This window comes from Ascaphus truei, chromosome 8, assembly GCF_040206685.1.
Source record: "Ascaphus truei isolate aAscTru1 chromosome 8, aAscTru1.hap1, whole genome shotgun sequence".
In the NCBI taxonomy this organism is placed as follows: Eukaryota; Metazoa; Chordata; class Amphibia; order Anura; family Ascaphidae; genus Ascaphus; species Ascaphus truei.
In genome coordinates, this window is record NC_134490.1 from 31,006,470 (window position 1) to 31,026,681 (window position 20,212).

Consider the following 20,212-nt stretch of genomic DNA (forward strand, 5'->3'; position numbering starts at 1 on the left):
CAACCACTCTGTCCACACCCTGGTGGGGTTTTCCTCAAAGTACTGAGGTGCCCTGGGCACCCAACCACAAGGTGTCCACAGAAGCCAACTCACCCAATTTATATGTGACAGCGCTGCCCACAATTAGTGTTAGATATAAAACCTTCTATAAAACACTATTGGAAATATCTATTGTGGGAGTTTTTAATAATCTCAGCCCTCTGGGAATTCGTTTAGATTCAATATATTGTTCCAAAGTCACAATATCCCAATGATATTTTGCAATTAAAGGGCACAGCGATGGGTACCAGATTTGCGCCGAGTTATGCTAATTTGCTCATGGGCATATTTGGAACAACCATGATCTCGGCACAAATCTGGTACTCTACAAACACTATATAGATGACATTATTATTATTTGGTGTGGCGGAGCACAGGGTTTAAATTCATTTTTAGAACACCTTAACAATAATGAGTATAATTTAGTTTTCACCTGTAAACATAGCACTTCTGAACTGGAATTCTTGGATTTACTTATTTATGTTAAAGATGATCAAATTCACACAAAAACATATAAAAAACCTGTAAGTTGTCTTAATTACATAGAGGCGGAAAGCAACCACTATCATAAGTGGTTGAATAATATCCCGTATGGGGAATTAAGAAGGATGAAGCGTAAGTGTTCTGAATCTCAGATTTTTGAGGAACAAGCTGCAGTCATTCTAGAAAAATTTAAATCTAAATCTTATAATAAAGATATTTTGAATGATGCCTATTTAAAAACATCAGCATTAAATAGGAATGATCTGTTGAAAAGAAAGAAAATATTAGCAGTATCCAAAATACAGATATGAAAATAAATGTTCCATTCATTACACAGTATAATCCTGTTTCAGCCAAGGTTTAAACGTATTCTAAATAAGCATTGGCATCTAATATTAAAAGACCCAATTTTACATCCTTATATGCCAGCGAAACCTACGGTCATCTTTACCAAGGCTATGTCACTTAAAAAAACTATTGCTCCCAGTTGTTTGATATCAGATAAAGTTATCAAAACAAAATCATTTCTAAATGTAAAATGATTTTTCAAATGTCTCAGGTGTAAAATGTGCAAGCTCAATCCATCAGAGACTAAACATGTTAAGACTTTCTGTTCCATATATACTCAGAGAGAATTTGAAATGAACAAGTTTATTCATTGTGATTCAGTAAATACAGTATATTTGATTACTTATCCGTGTCAAAAACAGTATATCGGTCGTATAAATCGCAAATTAAAAATGCATTTTGCAGAACATATCACCAACATCCAAAAAGGTTTCTTGTAGCATAGCCTCTCTAGGCACTTTAAAGAATGCCACAATCAGAATTAAATGTATTGGTATAGATATTTTTGTGCCCAGTTGGAGAGGGGGAGATATTATTAATTTCATATCAAAACTAGAAACCAAGTGGATTCATTTGATGAAAACATTAGTGCCACATGGACACAATATTGATATCGATTTGGGAGTTTTCTCATAAATTGATTTTCATTATATCCCTGGACTCTTTCAATATACTATAGGCATCTTGGTATATTTATTCTGGAGATATATATATGAGTCATATTCAAATGCTCCTTAAATATACAATAGATATATTAGTATTTAAATTTTGGTAATGTATATAGATACTAAATGTTATATCTGAATGTATTACTACGTGTATAAAATATGAGTAATTACATTATATGATATGCAGTATATATTACATCGTGATTTTTTTTTGTGTTTAATCCCTCTTGCATTTTTTAACATTTTCTGTATTAAAACTTTTATTCTTACAACTTGTCTGACTTCCTATATTTATGCCTGTGAATCTGATAATTTACTTAAAACGATATTCATTGGAGGATTTTTTGTATTAATAGGATTAGTTAGTAAATCTTTCAATCAGCCTACCAATGCAGAGAAACAGGTATAAATATAGGGGTTGACTTAGTGTTTCTGCGCACTTGATATAGCAATGTAAATATATATATGTATTTATGTATGTATGTATGTATGTGTATATATATATATATATGTAGCCGAGTCCCCTACCCTGGCTCCGGTATCTGCCCTGCTGTCCGGCGGGACCCCGCGTGATCAGGGGGAACAGCGCGGTGGCCTTTCAGGAGCTTGGCACATGCACAGTGGCAATCGGCGCGGGAGCCATTGTGGATAGGCTCCGCAAGGACTACAACGGAACTACAAGACCCAGAATCCTCTGGGGCGGGGGTGTAGTATACCACATGGGCTGAGGCAGCCAATGGACTGCCTGGAGTAACAGGATATCCTCCGTGACGAAGAGCCCGCGAACCAGAGGAGACGGAGGTGGCGACCTGGAAGGTAGCATCCAGGGAGCAGTGCTTCCATGGATTAGGCCTAGATCGTGCCCCCTAGACCCCAGCTAGGCCCTGAACCACCTGAGAGGAGTATTTTAGGGAAGGCCTCCGATAGGCAACCTTCCCCTTTAGTACTATAGTAGTACTGCTGCGCCGGTGGACGAAGGTCCACGCGGCGATCTGCGGCCTGAGAGCCGACCTCAGTATTCTGGGACATTGTGTGAGACCCTCCGGCTGGAGCTTATACCACAAGGAGAATCTGGACCCTGAGGCGAGAGGGGAATTACTGTCGGAGGCCCCGCTGCGGGGGACCTTCTTCAGTCCAGGTCTGCAAGCTGCACCTGGGTACCAAACGTGCACCAACATTTACAGGGGTTAGGGCTACCTCACATTTGGGTGGGATTGCTGGGACGGACACCAGGGGTTATTGGTGCCACGGCCCCCTCAGTACTTTGGGGGAACCACTCAGTGTTGGGGTCACTGCACTATACTGTTGTTACCTAGTATTGTGTGTTATATGTGTTTCTTATTGTGTACAGTAAAGATCAGTTATATACATTGTGTGGTGTTATTGCTTACTACTGTTGTATTGGTTCCTGTGACGGATTATCACGCCAACGCTGGGATCCCTCTTAGGTGGAGGCGCTGTGCACAAGGAGATAGAGCTCACCCCAGGCTCCCAGAAGCGGAGGCTCAGGCCTCCTGTCAGCAGACAGGTACAGCAGCCCACGTTGTCACCTGCGTATTTCCCTTAGGCATAGGGAAAGGGGGCTACATATATATATATATATAGCACAAAAATATATTTTGTTTAGACTGCGCCTATGGGTCTATGGCAATATATCTAAATGTCTCCTATGTTCTGGGGGTTCTGGATAGTATTTGCAAAAGATATCAAATTGCTCAATGAACGATAATCAGTAACAGATTTGCAAGCAAATGAATACTCCTACTGAACTGATAAAGTATGTCAATAAATCATTAGCAGTAACAAAGACTAGAACAAATGTTAATATAGATTATACTGCCGCTAAGCTAATAAAGTGTGTAAACAATATATAAAAAAATATAATAAAAAGAAAAAAAACATAAAAAGTTCAAAAAACGTAAAAATAGTCCGGTAGCACTGTGACCACAATGGGTTAATCTTAGTAAATCTTTGGGATACTAGCAGCCTTCTTCATGGGTACAACTACCTCCCGTCACGAGACCTGAATAGAAAAAAAGAGAAGACAAAGTGCCCGATCCTCGTGTAATACCAGTGAGTAAAATGTAATGGTCTCGAGCAATAACAATTTAAAACATCCGAGATTTTCAAGCATGTATGAGATAACTCAGGCCCCAACATGTGATCCAAGGCGCTGCTCTGCTCCCTGGGGTAGCTTCCTTGAGAATCCTCTCAATGGGTGTTACTCTTTAGGGGGTCCTCCGGCAACCAACATTCAACAGTGATAATGGTGAAAGGTGGGGTTGCAGACCTGTCTAAGACATGCAAATGAGCACACAGTAATATTTCCATTTGCTATATGCTTTGCTGTGGAGGTTTTTTTGTCACTTTTTTACCCACCATAACTTAAATAATGCGTGGTGGATGCCTGTCCAAAGCTTCAAATTGCAAAGCCAGTATAACCAGCCTTACACTGATGAGACCTAAAAGGTCAAAACAGCTGTCTGTGGGTGGGTTTACTGGCTGTGCATCTTAAGCCAGGCTGTGCTGAAAAGCTGGCAATGCAGCAAGCTTAAGCTTATAGGGATCCATGTCAAAATGGATTTGAAGCAAAAGGTGGCACTGTGTGCTCATTTGCATGTCATTTCTCAGAATCCCTTGCTGCAGTGGAAGTGCTGGGTGATAATGGTGAACGTTTTAAGTTATGGTGGGTGAAAAAGGCAACAAGAAATCTCCACCGTATTGCATATATACAATATATGTCCCAGGACATACTTAAAAACGAGAGGTAACTCTCAATGTATTACTTCCTGGTAAAATATTTTATAAAAAAATAAATAATTGATGCTGCTAGCCACCCTACGTATAGAACGTTCATGTCATAGCGGAATGGTCCTTAATGTCATCCCTCTGCTATGCCACAAGGTGTCAGTCGTGCTACAGTAATTTGGAACAGCATGTAAACAGGTCAATGGTTTAACCTTACAATATTTTTTCTCTCTACTACTCTCCCCTTTTCTCCTTCTCAGTCCTTCTGTCTTTGTCCCCCTTACACTTGTCCCTGCCATTCACCCCCCCCGCGCCAAAGCCTGTTATGCTGTCCCTCTCCCTTCTACTCTTTCTCACTGACCGACCTTTATCATTGTCCTTGTCACTGTCTGTCCCCTCTGCTCCTTCTCAGTATCTCTCTTTTCTCTGTCTCTGTCCACACTGCTCCTTATTAGTGTCACTGTCTGTCCCCTCTGCTCCTCGGTATCACTCTACTCTGTCTCTGTCTTCGCTGCTCCTTCTCAGTGTCACTGTCTCTTCTCTGTCTCTGTCCTCGCTGCTCCTTCTCAGTCTCAGTCTTTTCTCTGCCTCTGTCCCCTCTGCTCCTTCCCAATGTCACTGTCTCTTCTCTGCCTCTGTCCCCTCTGCTCCTTCTCAGTGTCACTGTCTCTTCTCTGTCCCCTCTGCTCCTTCTCAGTGTCACTGTCTCTTCTCTGTCCCCTCTGCTCCTTCTCAGGGTCACTCTCTTCTCTGCCTCTGTCCCATCTGCTCCTTCTCAGTGTCACTCTCTTCTCTGCCTCTGTCCCCTCTGCTCCATCCCAGTGTCAGTCTTTTCACTGTCTCTGTCCCCTCTGCTCCTTCCCAGTGTCACTGTCTCTTCTCTGTCCCGCTGCTCCTTCTCAGTGTCACTTTCTTCTCTGCCTCTGTCCTCTGCTCCTCAGTGTCACTGTCTCTTCTCTGTCCCCGCTGCTCCTTCTCATTGTCACTCTCTTCTCTGCCTCTGTCCCCGCTGCTCCTTCACAGTGTCACTGTCTCTTCTCTGCCTCTGTCCCCGCTGCTCCTTCTCAGTGTCACTGTCTCTTCTCTGCCTCTGTCCCCTCTGCTCCTTCTCAGTGTCACTGTCTCTTCTCTGCCTCTGCCCCCTCTGCTCCTTCCCAGTGTCACTGTCTCTTCTCTGTCCCGCTGCTCCTTCTCAGTGTCACTGTCTTCTCTGCCTCTGTCCCCTCTGCTCCTCAGTGTCACTGTCTCTTCTCTGTCTCTGTCCCCGCTGCTCCTTCTCAGTGTCACTCTCTTCTCTGCCTCTGTCCCCTCTGCTCTTCTTAGTGTCACTGTCTCTTCTCTGCCTCTGTCCCATCTGCTCTTTCTCAGTGTCAGTCTTTTCTCTGCCTCTGTCCCCTCTGCTCCTCAGTGTCACTGTCTCTTCTCTGTCCCCGCTGCTCCTTCTCAGTGTCACTGTCTCTTCTCTGTGTCTGTCCCCGCTGCTCCTTCTCAGTGTCACTCTTCTCTGCCTCTGTCCCCTCTGCTCCTTCTCAGTGTCACTGTCTCTTCTCTGCCTCTGTCCCCTCTGCTCCTTCTCAGTGTCACTGTCTCTTCTCTGTCCCCGCTGCTCCTTCTCAGTGTCACTGTCTCGTCTCTGCCTCTGTCCCCTCGGCTCCTTCTCAATTTCACTGTCTCTTCTCTGCCTCTGTCCCCTCTGCTCCTTCTCAGTGTCACTGTCTCTTCTCTGTCTCTTTCCCCTCTGCTCCTTCTCAGTGTCACTGTCTCTTCTCTGCCTCTGTCCCCGCTGCTCCTTCTCAGTGTCACTGTCTCTTCTCTGCCTCTGTCCCCTCTGCTCCTTCTCAGTGTTACTCTCTTCTCTATCCCTCTGCTCCTTCTCAGTGTCACTGTCTCTTCTCTGCCTCTGTCCCCTTTACTCCTTCTCAGTGTCACTCTCTTTTCTCTGCCTCTGTCCCCTCTGTTCCTTCTCAGTGTCACTCTCTTCTCTGCCTCTGTCCCCTCTGCTCCTTCCCAGTGTCAATGTCTCTTCTCTGTCTGTCCCCTCTGCTCCTTCTCAGTGTCACTCTCTTCTCTGTCCCCTCTTCTCCTTCTCAGTGTCACTGTCTCTTCTCTGTCCCCTCTGCTCCTTCTCAGTGTCACTGTCTCTTCTCTGCCTCTGTCCCCTCTACTCCTTCTCAGTGTCACTCCCTTTTCTCTGCCTCTGTCCCCTTTGTTCCTTCTCAGTGTCACTGTCTCTTCTCTGCCCCCTCTGCTCCTTCTCAGTGACACTGTCTCTTCTCTGCCTCTGTCCCCTCTGCTCCTTCCCTGTGTCACTGTCTCTTCTCTGTCTGTCCCCTCTGCTCCTTCCCTGTGTCACTGTCTCTTCTCTGTCTGTCCCCTCTGCTCCTTCTCAGTGTCACTGTCTCTTCTCTGTCTGTCCCCTCTGCTCCTACTCAGTGTCACTGTCTTTTCTCTGCCTCTGTCCCCTCTGCTCCTTCTCAGTGTCACTGTCTCTTCTCTGCCTCTGTCCCCTCTGCTCCTTCTCAGTGTCACTCTCTTCTCTGCCTCTCTCCCCTCTGCTCCTTCTCAATGTCACTGTCTCTTCTCTGCCTCTGCCCCCTCTGCTCCTTCTCAGTGTCACTGTCTCTGCCTCTGTCCCCTCTGCTCCTTCTCAGTGTCACTGTCTCTTCTCTGCCTCTGTCCCCTCTACTCCTTCTCAGTGTCACTCCCTTTTCTCTGCCTCTGTCCCCTTTGTTCCTTCTCAGTGTCACTGTCTCTTCTCTGCCCCCTCTGCTCCTTCTCAGTGACACTGTCTCTTCTCTGCCTCTGTCCCCTCTGCTCCTTCCCTGTGTCACTGTCTCTTCTCTGTCTGTCCCCTCTGCTCCTTCCCTGTGTCACTGTCTCTTCTCTGTCTGTCCCCTCTGCTCCTTCTCAGTGTCACTGTCTCTTCTCTGTCTGTCCCCTCTGCTCCTTCTCAGTGTCACTGTCTTTTCTCTGCCTCTGTCCCCTCTGCTCCTTCTCAGTGTCACTGTCTCTTCTCTGCCTCTGTCCCCTCTGTTCCTTCTCAGTGTCACTCTCTTCTCTGCCTCTGTCCCCTCTTCTCCTTCTCAGTGTCACTCTCTTCTCTGCCTCTGTCCTCTCTGCTCCTTCTCAGTGTCACTGTCTATTCTCTGTCTCTGTCCCCGCTGCTCCTTCTCAGTGTCACTCTCTTCTCTGCCTCTGTCCCCTCTGCTCCTTCTCAGTGTCGCTGTCTCTTCTCTGTCCCCGCTGCTCCTTCTCAGTGTCACTGTCTCTTCTCTGCCTCTGTCCCCTCAGCTCCTTCTCAGTGTCACTGTCTCTTCTCTGTCCCCGCTGCTCCTTCTCAGTGTCACTCTCTTTTCTCTGCCTCTGTCCCCTCTGTTCCTTCCCAATGTCACTGTCTCTTCCCTGTCCCCTCTGCTCCTTCTCAGTGTCACTGTCTCTTCTCTGTCTCTGTCCCCTCTGCTCCTTCTCAGTGTCACTGTCTCTTCTCTGTCTCTGTCTCCGCTGCTCCTTCTCAGTGTCACTCTCTTCTCTGCCTCTGTCCCCTCTGCACCTTCTCAGTGTCACTGTCTCTTCTCTGTCTCCTCTGCTCCTTCTCGGTGTCACTGTCTCTTCTCTGCCTCTGTCCCCTCTGCTCCTTCTCAGTGTCACTGTCTCTTCTCTGTCTCTGTCCCCTCTGCTCCTTCTCAGTGTCACTGTCTCTTCTCTGTCTCTGTCCCCGCTGCTCCTTCTCAGTGTCACTCTCTTCTCTGCCTCTGTCCCCTCTGCTCCTTCTCAGTGTCACTGTCTCTTCTCTGTCTCCGCTGCTCCTTCTCGGTGTCACTGTCTCTTCTCTGCCTCTGTCCCCTCTGGTCTTCTCAGTGTCACTCTCTTTTCTCTGCCTCTGTCCCCTCTGTTCCTTCTCAGTGTCACTCTCTTCTCTGCCTCTGTCCCCTCTGCTCCTTCCCAGTGTCAATGTCTCTTCTCTGTCTGTCCCCTCTGCTCCTTCTCAGTGTCACTGTCTCTTCTCTGTCCCCGCTGCTCCTTCTGAGTGTCACTGTCTCTTCTCTGTCCCCTCTGCTCCTTCTCAGTGTCACTCTCTTCTCTGCCTCTGTCCCCTCTGCTCCTTCCCAGTGTCAATGTATCTTCTCTGTCTGTCCCCTCTGCTCCTTCTCAGTGTCACTGTCTTTTCTCTGCCTCTGTCCCCTCTGCTCCTTCTCAGTGTCACTCTTTTCTCTGTATCTGTCCACTCTGCTTCTTCTCAGTGTCACTGTCTCTTCTCTGCCTCTGTCCCCTCTGCTCCTCAGTGTCACTCTTTTCCTGCATCTGTCCCCTCTGCTTCTTCTCAGTGTCACTGTCTCTTCTCTGCCTCTGTCCCCTCTGCTCCTTCTCAGTGTCACTGTCTCTTCTCTGCCTCTGTCCCCTCTGTTCCTTCTCTGCCTCTGTCCCCTCTGTTCCTTCTCAGTGTCACTCTCTTCTCTGCCTCTGTCCCCTCTGCTCCTTCTCGGTGTCACTCTCTTCTCTGCCTCTGTCCCCTCTGCTGCTTCTCAATGTCACTCTCTTCTCTGTCCCCGCTTCTCCTTCTCAGTGTCACTCTCTTCTCTGCCTCTGTCCCCTCTGCTCCTTCTCAATGTCACTGTCTCTTCTCTGCCTCTGTCCCCTCTGCTCCTTCTCAGTGTCGCTGTCTCTTCTCTGTCCCCGCTGCTCCTTCTCAGTGTCACTGTCTCTTCTCTGCCTCTGTCCCCTCTGCTCCTTCTCAGTGTCACTGTCTCTTCTCTGTCTCTGTCCCCGCTGCTCCTTCTCAATGTTACTGTCTCTTCTCTGCCTCTGTCCCCTCTGCTCCTTCTCAGTGTCACTGTCTCTTCTCTGCATCTGTCCCCTCTGCTCCTTCCCAGTGTCACTCTCTTCTCTGCCTCTGTCCCCTCTGCTCCTTCTCAGTGTCACTGTCTCTTCTCTGTCTCTGTCCCCGCTGCTCCTTCTCAATGTTACTGTCTCTTCTCTGCCTCTGTCCCCTCTGCTCCTTCTCAGTGTCACTGTCTCTTCTCTGCATCTGTCCCCTCTGCTCCTTCTCAGTGTCACTGCACTTTCTTTATCACTTTCCCCATTACCCCATTGCATATTTTCTCTGGAAATACTTTTTTCCCAGTAACTTCCCCGCCTGTCACTGTCCCTGTTTCTCACTCTGCACCTTTTCTCTGTGACTGTCCCTTTTCACTGTCACCACTGGTCAAAGTGGCTTAATAAGATTAGTTGTACTGTGTGTGATTTAAAGAAGACATACATTTATCAAACATTTGCGGGCAAAGCTCTTCACACTGGTGCTATTATGGGGAGGAAATTTAAAAGTAGTGGTGCTCTGTAGCTCCAGCACACTTCATCTACTGTCCATCCCTGTCTCTGTTCTGCCCCTTGTATACAGCTGCAAAATCTCCACTGACGTTTGTTAACCAAGCACAATTTGCCACTTTTTTTCCCACAAATAAATTTGCCAACCATTAAAATTCCACATGTAAGGTCACACGGCCCTTTAAATTCTGCCATCTTTACTAAATTCTAATTATTTTTATTCACGGTACAGTGGAAGGTTTTTGTCACTTTTTTTTTTAACCCACCAAAACTTTTTTAATGTCCAAATTCTGGCAAAATATTGACAAAATTGGGGAAATTGGGGAATTTCTGAGCAAATGGGAAGTCTTGCCTAGATTCTGCGAAATCACAAAATGTAAGAAGAAAACGCAGAATAAGAATTTGGGACGACAACATGAAGATATTGACACATCACTAGGGCTTTACCCGCTAAATACAGCATCTGGTCGCTCGTGACCACTTTTTTTTTTTTACCCACAACACCTTGGGGCACTTGCCTCACAGAGAGAGGCATGCCTGGGTTAAAATCTCTGCTCTCTTTATTGTTTGGGGGTGACACAGTCTCAGTGACACTCCAAGGACCCTTTTGTATAGGGATTCTATGTAAGGTCTAGACTGCCTGTCATCCCGCTGGACAGCCTGGGACATCTGCCTCATGTCTGGCTCATAGAGGGGCCTGCTTTTGATTGATGAGCCTAAATAATCCAGCCATTACTCCCCCTTAACTGCTTCACTGCCAGACAGGCTAGCAATGCATTGCAAAGCAATATAACTAACAAAGTGCCTTCATTCTTTTTATTTTTCACATAAATCATTTTTTTTAAATAAACCTACGTAAATTTAATTTGAATTTTGTTTTACATAATAGCTCCCACTGTCATTTTTGAAAAATATACTTTTATAAATCATATGGTGAAATTTTAGGAGTTCTGTACTATTCATTCTTAAGGTCCCCAGATGTCCCCTATTCTGTGCAAAATGTAATGTATGGTCGTAAGGTACAAATATTTTGTAAGCACAGGTATTAATCCCTTTCATATATATTATCATGCAGAACAATGGCAGCTAAGGGGTTTATAGTGCCCTATACCATTTATAGGAGCTTTTTAACCACATCAAGTGTTCACTGCCATACGTATACATGTATATGTATATCTTTAGTTACGTAGTGCCCACAGTGTACTCCGCGCTTTACAAAGACAATACAGTACAGGGAATTATAATACAATAAGCTCCACAAAATCAGACATTAGGAAAGGAAATCCCTGCCCTGGAGAGCTTACAATCTAAGTGGTATGTTGGGAGACTTAGACACAGCAGGTGAGGGAATAAGTGCAGTAGATGGCAGTGCTTGGCCACAATGGTTGGTGGGAATGACTGTGGGTAGGGGACAGTAGCCATGAGTCCAGGCTATTGGGATGATTTAAGAGGTGAGTTTTAAGGTTTGTCTAAAAGGTGGAGAGAGAGGGTGCTTGGCGTATACCAAGTGTGAGGGAGTTCCACAGGTAGGGGCAGTGAGGGGAAATGGTTTAAGGCGAGAGAGAGCTGTGGAGGTGGAAGGTGGAGAGGAGACAGTTATGGGTAGAGCGCAGGAGATTAGCAGGGACATAGCGAGATACCAAAGCTGATATGTAGGGAGGAGCAGATAAGTGGGGAGCCTTAAAGGTAAGGAGGAGAGCTTTGTAGGTGATCTGAATGTTGATAGGATTCCAGGAGAGGGATTTAAGAAAGCGATGAGCAGAGACAGTTTTGGGAGAAAGTGAGAGTATTCTAGCAGCCAAATTTGGAAAGATTGCAAAGGAGAAAGTTGTGATGCAGGGAGGCCTGCTAGCTGTATGTTACAATAATCCAGACAGGAAAGTATAAGGGCATGCATTATAGTTTTAACAATAGATTGACAGAGGAAAGGGTGGATCATGGCAATATTACTTTTGAAGAAGCGACAAATTTTTGCCATAATGTAAATGGAGAAGGAAAGGGAAGAGTCAAATATTACTCCTAGGCAACATACTTTGGCGAAAGGATAGATTGTAGTACCGTTTACTGTGATGGAGAAAGGGGATATTAGGCCAGATTTAGGGGAGAATATGAGGAGCTCAGTTCTAGACATATTAAGTTTAGGGCAGTGGAGCACCACCATCCACGGTTATAGCCAGGGGGCAATCCCAGACTTGGGACTGGATTGCAGGTGTGAAGACAGATATGTCAGCGTATCATCTGCATAGAGATGCGTACTAAGGCTGCGGCCAGGGTGCGATGGCACGCGTGGCTCTAAAAAAAAATGCAGGGGATCTATGGGGCCAGCCATAGTGTGCGCGAGCGCGCACACGAGGAAGCACAATGGAGCGGCAGATTTTTCAGCAGACAAATTATTTCGTTTTTGTCACGCGACGGCCCGGTCACGTGAGCGGTTCAGCCAATGAGGGTGAACCAGCCTCGTGACATAACAGTCACGCCTCCCCATCACTGTAGATCTCAGGCCACAGATCCCTCAGCTGACAGGCGCCCACTGTGCCATGTGCTCCGCGCATGCGTGGGCGCGCCCAGTATATGGGAGGCCAAAGGCCAAAAGAGTTCAAAGAGGTCCTCAAGTGATAGTGTGCAGAGATGAAAAGGTGAAGTCCCAGAACAGAGTCCTGAGGTACATCAACAGACGGACCAACAGGAGACGAAGACATGTTAGCAACAGAGGCAGAGACTGTGTGATGGGAGAGGTAAGATGAGAACCAGGATACAGCTTTGTTACGGATTCCAAGAGAGTCTAGAATATGAAGGAGAAATGCGTGATCGACAGTATCACAAGCAGCAGAGAGGGATACAGGGCGGTAGTTAGGCACGTAGCGTGTAGGGTGTTTTTGAGAATCGATGTTACCACCATCTGCTTAAAGGAAGAGAGCGATGTGCCAGAGCATAGGGAAGAATTGAAGACAGGAAGGAGTAAGAGTTATGTAGTGTTACCATGCGTCCGCATTTTCCCGGACATGTCCATTTTTTTTATATAAAGCCACAGTCCAGGAGGAATTTTGAAATAACTAAAAATGTCCGCGATTTCTGACCGCGCATGTGTGAGTGCCTACTGTGCATGTGTGAGTGCCTACCGCGCATGTGTGAGTACCTACCGCGCATGTGTGAGTACCTACCGCGCATGTGTGAGTGCCTACCGCGCATGTGCATTTGGTACTCATCGTTCCCGCATGCGTGGTTGATGTTCGTTCGCGCATGCACAGTCGGCGTTTGCCGCTCACGCATGTGTGAGCAAAAACCGAACACGGATGCGCAAGCGATGAGCGCCAACTGCGCATATACAAGCACGTCACTCTTCATTCACACTCATTTGGCTTTAGTTTGCGTGAGCGATGAGCACCATGCTTGCGCATGCGTGATAGGTGTTCCGCTCGGGGTCCTCTTTTTTGAGTGGGGAATTATAGTAAGCCTAAAGTTATGATAACCCGAACATCCACCGCACGATGCTGCTCCGGAGCCCCTCACCCCCCCCCCCCCCCCCACTCACCCGAACATCCACCGCACGATGCTGCTCCGGAGCCCCTCACCCCCCCCCCCACACTCACCCGAACATCCACCGCACGATGCTGCTCCGGAGCCCCTCACCCCCCCCCCCCACTCACCCGAACATCCACCGCACGATGCTGCTCCGGAGCCCCTCACCCCCCCCCCCCTCACCCACCCTCACCCGAACATCCACCGCACAATGCTGCTCCGGAGCCCCTCACCCCCCCTCACCCCCCCCTCACCCGAACATCCACCGCACGATGCTGCTCCGGAGCCCCTCACCCCCCCCCCCCCACTCACCCGAACATCCACCGCACGATGCTGCTCCGGAGCCACTCACCCCCCCCCACTCACCCGAACATCCACCGCACGATGCTGCTCCGGAGCCCCTCACCCTCTGTCTGCTTATGGTGCCAGTAACAGCCTCGCGCCTCAGGCCCACCCGCGCAGCCTCGCGCCTCAGGCCCACACAGGGCGCTTCCTGCCGCGCCTCACTCAGCCGGACGGCACATTGGGGGACCAAGCGGGCGCCACGGGGGGGGGGAGCGTGAGTCACGGGGAACGGGGGGGGGGGGGGAAGTCACGGGGAGGGGGGGGGGGAAGTCACGGGGAGGGGGGGGCCGAGTCACGGAGAACGGGGGGGGGGCCACCAGCCAAACCAGCAGGGGAACGGACGCACGGAGGGGGGGGGGGACATGCATATACATTAATTATGACAATACATATGCCCACTGCTCTCCACCCCATCCCACACTCCCCTTCCCCCCCACACCCCTTCCCCCCCCCCACTCCCCTTCCCCCCCCCACACCCCTTCCACCCCCCACTCCCCTTCCCCCCCCCCCCCACTCCCCTTGCCCCCCCTTCAACCCCCACTCCCCTTCTCCCCTGCCCACTCCCCTTCTCCCCCGCCCACTCCCCTTTCCCCCCCGCTCCCCTTTCCCCCCCCGCTCCCCTTTCCCCCCTGCTCCCCTTTCCCCCCCGCTCCCCTTTCCCCCCCCCCGCTCCCCTTTCCCCCCCCGCTCCCCTTCCCCCCCCCCACTCTCCTTTCCCCCCCGCTCCCCTTTCCCCCCAGCTCCCCTTTCTCCCCCCCGCTCCTCTTTCTCCCCCCCCGCTCCCCTTTCTCCCCCCCGCTCCCCTTTCTCCCCCCCGCTCCCCTTTCTCCCCCCCCCGCTCCCCTTTCTCCCCCCCGCTCCCCTTTCTCCCCCCCCGCTCCCCTTTCTGCATGCACTCAACAGACACCCGCCACACTCGACACATACCTGCCGCCACACACACCTGCTGCCTCCCGCCCCTACGCACCGACATCACTGACCCACCGCCTCACACCCTAGCAGGCCCCCGACTCACAGACAGCACTCACAACCCACGCGCCACCTGCCGCGTCACACCCTAGCAGGACCCCCACTCACAGACAGCACTCACAACCCATGTGCCACCCGCCGCCTCACACCCTAGCAGGACACACGCCACACATTTTTACATCTGTTATGTCACCAAAATATACATTGTACTGTGGTGTGTTTACAATAAAACATTTTTAAACAACACCGTATTACATTTTATTCCATCTTTCTTTTCAATATTATTATCCAACCTTTGCAACAAATACTCACCTATTGTTCCGCGATTTATAAATAATACTACCTATTACGCATTTACATCCCGGGCAACGCCGGGTCTCTCAGCTAGTAATTAAATAAAACAAGTTTATTTTGGCTGGAGCACACAGGTGCAACCAAATACCCATGTGCACCCCAAAACTGGAACAATCTACCAGAGACTCACAGCCGCCACCAGTCTAAGTTCTTTCAAAACTAAAACTGTCTCACATTTTAATCTGATCTGTAACTGTTACATACGCCTATAAAATATATTATCTCTAACTGTGCATGCAATGTCTTGTATATAATGTATAACCCTGTTCACTTAATGTAACTGTACTTCTAACCATGTATTTGTCATCAGAACTCTGTGCCCAGGACATACTTGAAAACGAGCGGTAACTCTCAATGTATTACTTCCTGGTATAACATTTTTATAAAGGAATACAAGGTTTCAGGCTTACACTCACCAAAACAAAGGGTAACGTGGTGCTGCCTCAGTAGGACCCAGTATGTCTTCCACACGCAGAGAATCTCTAGGAGCCACAGTACTGTAGGGATGTTAGTTGCATCCTAGCAAGTTTAAATGTCCTCCTCGTCTATACAACCGAGCCTAGTTCTGGATCTGTGTGGCTCTGGCAAAAACCTCAGAGTAACACGCCAACTGTTTCCCAGATTGTGACTCAGGATCTAATCTGACGAACTGATCAGCAGGGCTTTGCATAGTTTCCCGGTCTCCATCTGAAACCATGGAGGACCGGGTGTCGACCAACCAGAGCACGGATGCTTCGTTGGCCAATCACAAAGTGAGGGCTCACCTGTGAAGGGCCAATCAGGGCTGTGGGAGGTGACAGTGCTGTAGGACAGCCCACAGAGGTGGGCTTAAGGAGAGTGGGAAAATCAAACTGACCAATGGGAACTGAGTCAGTTGGGGCTAGGACCCAGGCCTCAGTTTCCAGTTTCAGTCTGATACCTCCTGCAGAGATAGATGCCTCAGAGTCTGGGATGACAATGGCTCCACTTTTGAAGTCCTTGTTCCCCAGACCTGTGTAAAGACCCCTCCCAACTCCTTCAGTGTCACAAGCACCTCACCCAGCCTTCCCAGATTCCTTTGTGAGCTGGCTGGCTAAGTGAATTACCAGCACAGCACACAAATTACATTATATATATGAAGGAATAAATGATCTTACAGGGGGATGCACACAAACACATTGGTCAGCCATTTTGACTTGTTGGATCATTTGCGCAGAAGCTCAGTTGCAAGACCTACGTGCTTCCCAGCTAGTCACACCAGCCAAGTCAGCGTGCCATCTGCCTCTCCCAGAGAAATTCGTGGGTGACTGGCACCAGTTCAGAGGATTCCTAAACCAGTGCAGACCCATTTTCAGATGCAGCACGCTGTCTATACCACTGACGCTGATAAAATAGGACTGATCGTCACCATATTAAAGGATGAGGCCCTCTCCTGGGTATCCCCTCTTCTGGATCTAAATAGTCCTCTGTTAAGGAACCTGCAAGACTTCCTGGATGCTATGAGCCTTGTGTTTGATTACCCTAATTACGGCGCTACAGCAGGAACAATACTGATTAACCTCCTCCAGCACAGGCGTACAGCTTCTGAGGATGCCATGGAGATCCGTAGTTGAGTAGAAGACACAACCTGGATGGAATCGGCACAGAGATTGCCTCTCTGCAGAGGCCTGTCCAATCAAATAAAAGATGAACTTTCTCAAATTGTTTCTCCAACGATATTGGAAGACTTCATTCACCTCTGTATCCAGATAGAGCTGAGGATTTCAAAGGAGACTAGAGAGACCGAGATGGAATACCATGAATGTCGTTCACTCTGACTGGCTACAGTCTCTGTCTCAATCCGTATTCTTCACCACTCAAGACAATACCAACGAACCGATCCAACATCCCCTTTACTTTTGACTATCATTCTTAAAGAATGTACTCGCTGCATCTCTAGGACTGCTATGATTGACTGGAGTTACCATCTCTTCAGGTTTGACCTGAAGTCTCAGTGTTTAAGCCTGCCATCTCCGGGGTCCGGGTTTCATATTGACAATCATTCTCCACCTCCGGACCTCCTCCTGACAGTGTCTCTAAGCCACATGTGCGTTCTGGAAACACATGGGGGTATGGCTGAACTGTTCACGGGTAATTGACCACCTACACCTCTCTCCACACTCCTCCGTCCCCCGTGTCAGAAGCTGTGCTTCCATATCTGTGCTCGGGATCAGACCAGTGCGGCTACACCTCCACCTGAGAAGGACTAGAGCGGCAGAACCTCTGCCTGAGAAGGACCAGAGCGGCAGCACCTCCACCTGAGAAGGACCAGAGCGGCAGCACCTCTGCCTGAGAAGGACCAGAGCAGCAGCACCTCCACCTGAGAAGGACCAGAGTGGCAGCACCTCTGCCTGAGAAGGACCATAGTGGCAGCACCTCCACCTGAGAAAGACCAGAGTGGCAGAACCTCTGTCGGAGAAGGACCAGAGCAACAGAACCTTCACCTGAGAAGGACCAGAGCGGCAGCACCTCCGTCTGAGAAGGACCAGATTGGCAGCACCTCCATCTGAGAAGGACCAGAGCGGCATGTACCTCCTGAGCCAGACTACCCCAGGGTAAGTGTGTGTGTATTGTGTATTTTTTTGGGGGTAATATTGTGTATTTAGTGCTTGGGGGTATTGTGTATGTGGGGGCATATTGTGTATTTTGGGGAAGGGCAGTATTGTTGGGTGGAGTATTGTGTATTTTTTGGGGGGTAGTGTGTATTTTGTATGGGGGGAGTATTGTGTATTGTGTGGGGGGTATTATCTATTTTGTGGGGGTAGTACTGTGTATTTTTGGGGGGGGGGGGGGGGGACGATCAGGGCCAGCAACATTTATTAACTTTCGTAGTCTTAATTCGTTAAATTCAATGACGGAATAAAACAGTAGCGGCGGGGAATCCCTGACACCTGTATATTGCTTACCAAAAACTATATGTTACCCCATGTGTGATGAGCTCACACACACTCACACTGCCCCCTAGCAGGTTTCTCTCCAATGTGCTCTGGACTTGTGACTGTGATGGGCATGAGAGCAACCAATAATAACGGCTGTGGAAGAGGAGGGACTATGAGGACGAGGAGCTTTTAGAAAGGGGGACGGCCTTGTTAGATCCGATCTGCACGGACCTGAGTGCTAGGACGTTTGGTCGAGGTCCGCGGGGAGTGCACTTGTGGATGTACAGCAGGTGTAGAGAGGTTCAGGTCTAGACGTGAACAAGAGATTCAGCGCCGGCGGGGGGGACCCACAATGGCTATAAAAGCATGGTGGTACTGAAGCACCCTTTTCGAAGAACAGGCCTGCAACAGGTTCAGTAAACAAGGTCCCACGATGTGCCAGCACCATCACAAGCCATCACACCCAGGATAGGGTTACTACTACACCACTGAAACTGATTCACACCCGCGCAACGCTATTGGGGATTGTGTAGTGATCCTCACATGAGGATCACAAGGTTCCGGAGCCAGTAAGATATAGTGTACTGTAAGTAAACTAGTTCTATCACCCATACTGTGTCTGTGTTCTTCCTGCCCTCTGACCTTAGGCCACGTGTAGCCCAGTAAGTTATGAACAGGGACTCGGGTCCCAGCCTCAGTTATAGTTATAAGTCGGAGAGCTAAAAGTAGAGGGGTTTATATATAATTTAGGGGTTCTCCCCCTATAATTTAGTGTCTACTTAAATATTACAAACCTTGTACTTTTTATAATTTTAATAAATATTTTTTCATTATTAGAGTCGTGAACATGAGTAACCACAATGAACAGCCTAGCACTTCAAAAAGTAGTAGTAGAAGTAGTAGTAGTATTAAGTGTGCAGTTAGAACCAGATATATATTTAAAACCCAGTGAAATACGACATCTGGTTGGTCACAGACCAATCAGAAAAAAAAAGGCTTTGAAACTGAGTACAAATAAAACCTGAAGCCAGTGCACTGTAACTAAAAAAAAAAGTGCACTAAAAGAGGAGGTGTAATTGAAAAGAAGCCAGATGAGGAGATACCGAGCAGAGCAACAAAAGTAGTTCTATTTTGATTTGGTTTGACTGATTGGCCGGCAAAGCCGGCCAATCAGTTGAACAGCAATTCTACTTGTTGCCAAGTAGAACAAAGAAAAACCAGCCAAACAAATATAAAAATTTAACCAACAACAAGTGCACTGTAAATAAAATAAAGTGCACTAAAAATGAAGGGTCAATACTATCGTAACCATGTATTTTTTTATAACTCTGTGCCCAGGACATACTTGAAAACGAGAGGTATCTCTCAATGTATTACTTCCTGGTAAAACATTTTTATAAATAAAATAAAAAAAATAATCCAGAGTAGGGGATACCGAGCAGAACACCCCGCCTGACGCCCACTGCGAGGCAAACTCTGAAACCGTCTCAGTGGACTCGGCGTACGTGTACTCTGCCCGGATACGGGAGTGCACCAGCGCCCGGAACATGGCCACGATGTTTGTTGGGACCTCCCTCTCCAAACACTGCTTCCTGGTCTTATCAATAGCAAGCTTAGCCAATGTCAGGAGCAGGTTGACGAGGAAATCCCTAGGCTTATTGTCCCGGGACACTGGGCACCGAAAAACAAAAAGGTGAGGGGAAAAGTGCAGCCAGAACTGCAGGAGAAGGCCCCTCAAGGTGGATAAGAGGGGCTGCAGTCTGGCGCAGCTAAAATAAATATGATACACGGACTCTTGCTCGCCACAGAAGGGGCAGGTGTCGGGGGAGTCCATGAAGTGGGCCAAGTACTCTCCCATGCTCAGTGCACCGTGAAAGACTCTCCAACTAAGATCCCCGGCGGGACGGGGAACCAACTCTGAATAGAGTTCCCTCCACCGGGGCCTCTCGCCCTCGTTTGCAGGAAGTACCCACCTCCAGATGGTATGGGGGCGAGCGACAAGGGCATGTAGTGCACTGTATGGAGCACAAAAGATTACTGGCCTTTCCAAGGCATGCTACAGAAACATGCCGGGGACATTTCCTCCAACCTGCTGAGGTTAGGGACGAGAGGAGCTTGAGGGGGTTGCCGTGGCTTTGGTCCTACGCAAAGATCCGGAGAGCTGGGGGTGATAGGTGGGCAGGGCTCTCCGGTGTGCAATACCCATACGGTGCGCAAGCACCTCTGCCCTTACCCAGTCCCGTCGTTCGTAGTCCAGGAGATCCCCGACTCTGGCCACCCGCTCCAGGATTAGTTGCCGGCACATATAGGGTGAATCCAACATCTGAGCCCTCACTGCTGAATTAAACAGCAGGGGCTCGGCAAGGAAACCAACCCCTACTGCCGCCTGTCCTTTCCTGGTCACGGAGACCTGGCTCCAGGACCTTAGTAAGTCCCGGTAGTATGCCGGCAGCACCGAGAAGTCTCTACCTAACCCCTTTGGCTTGATGATAAACAGTTGCCGGTCATACCCCATATTGC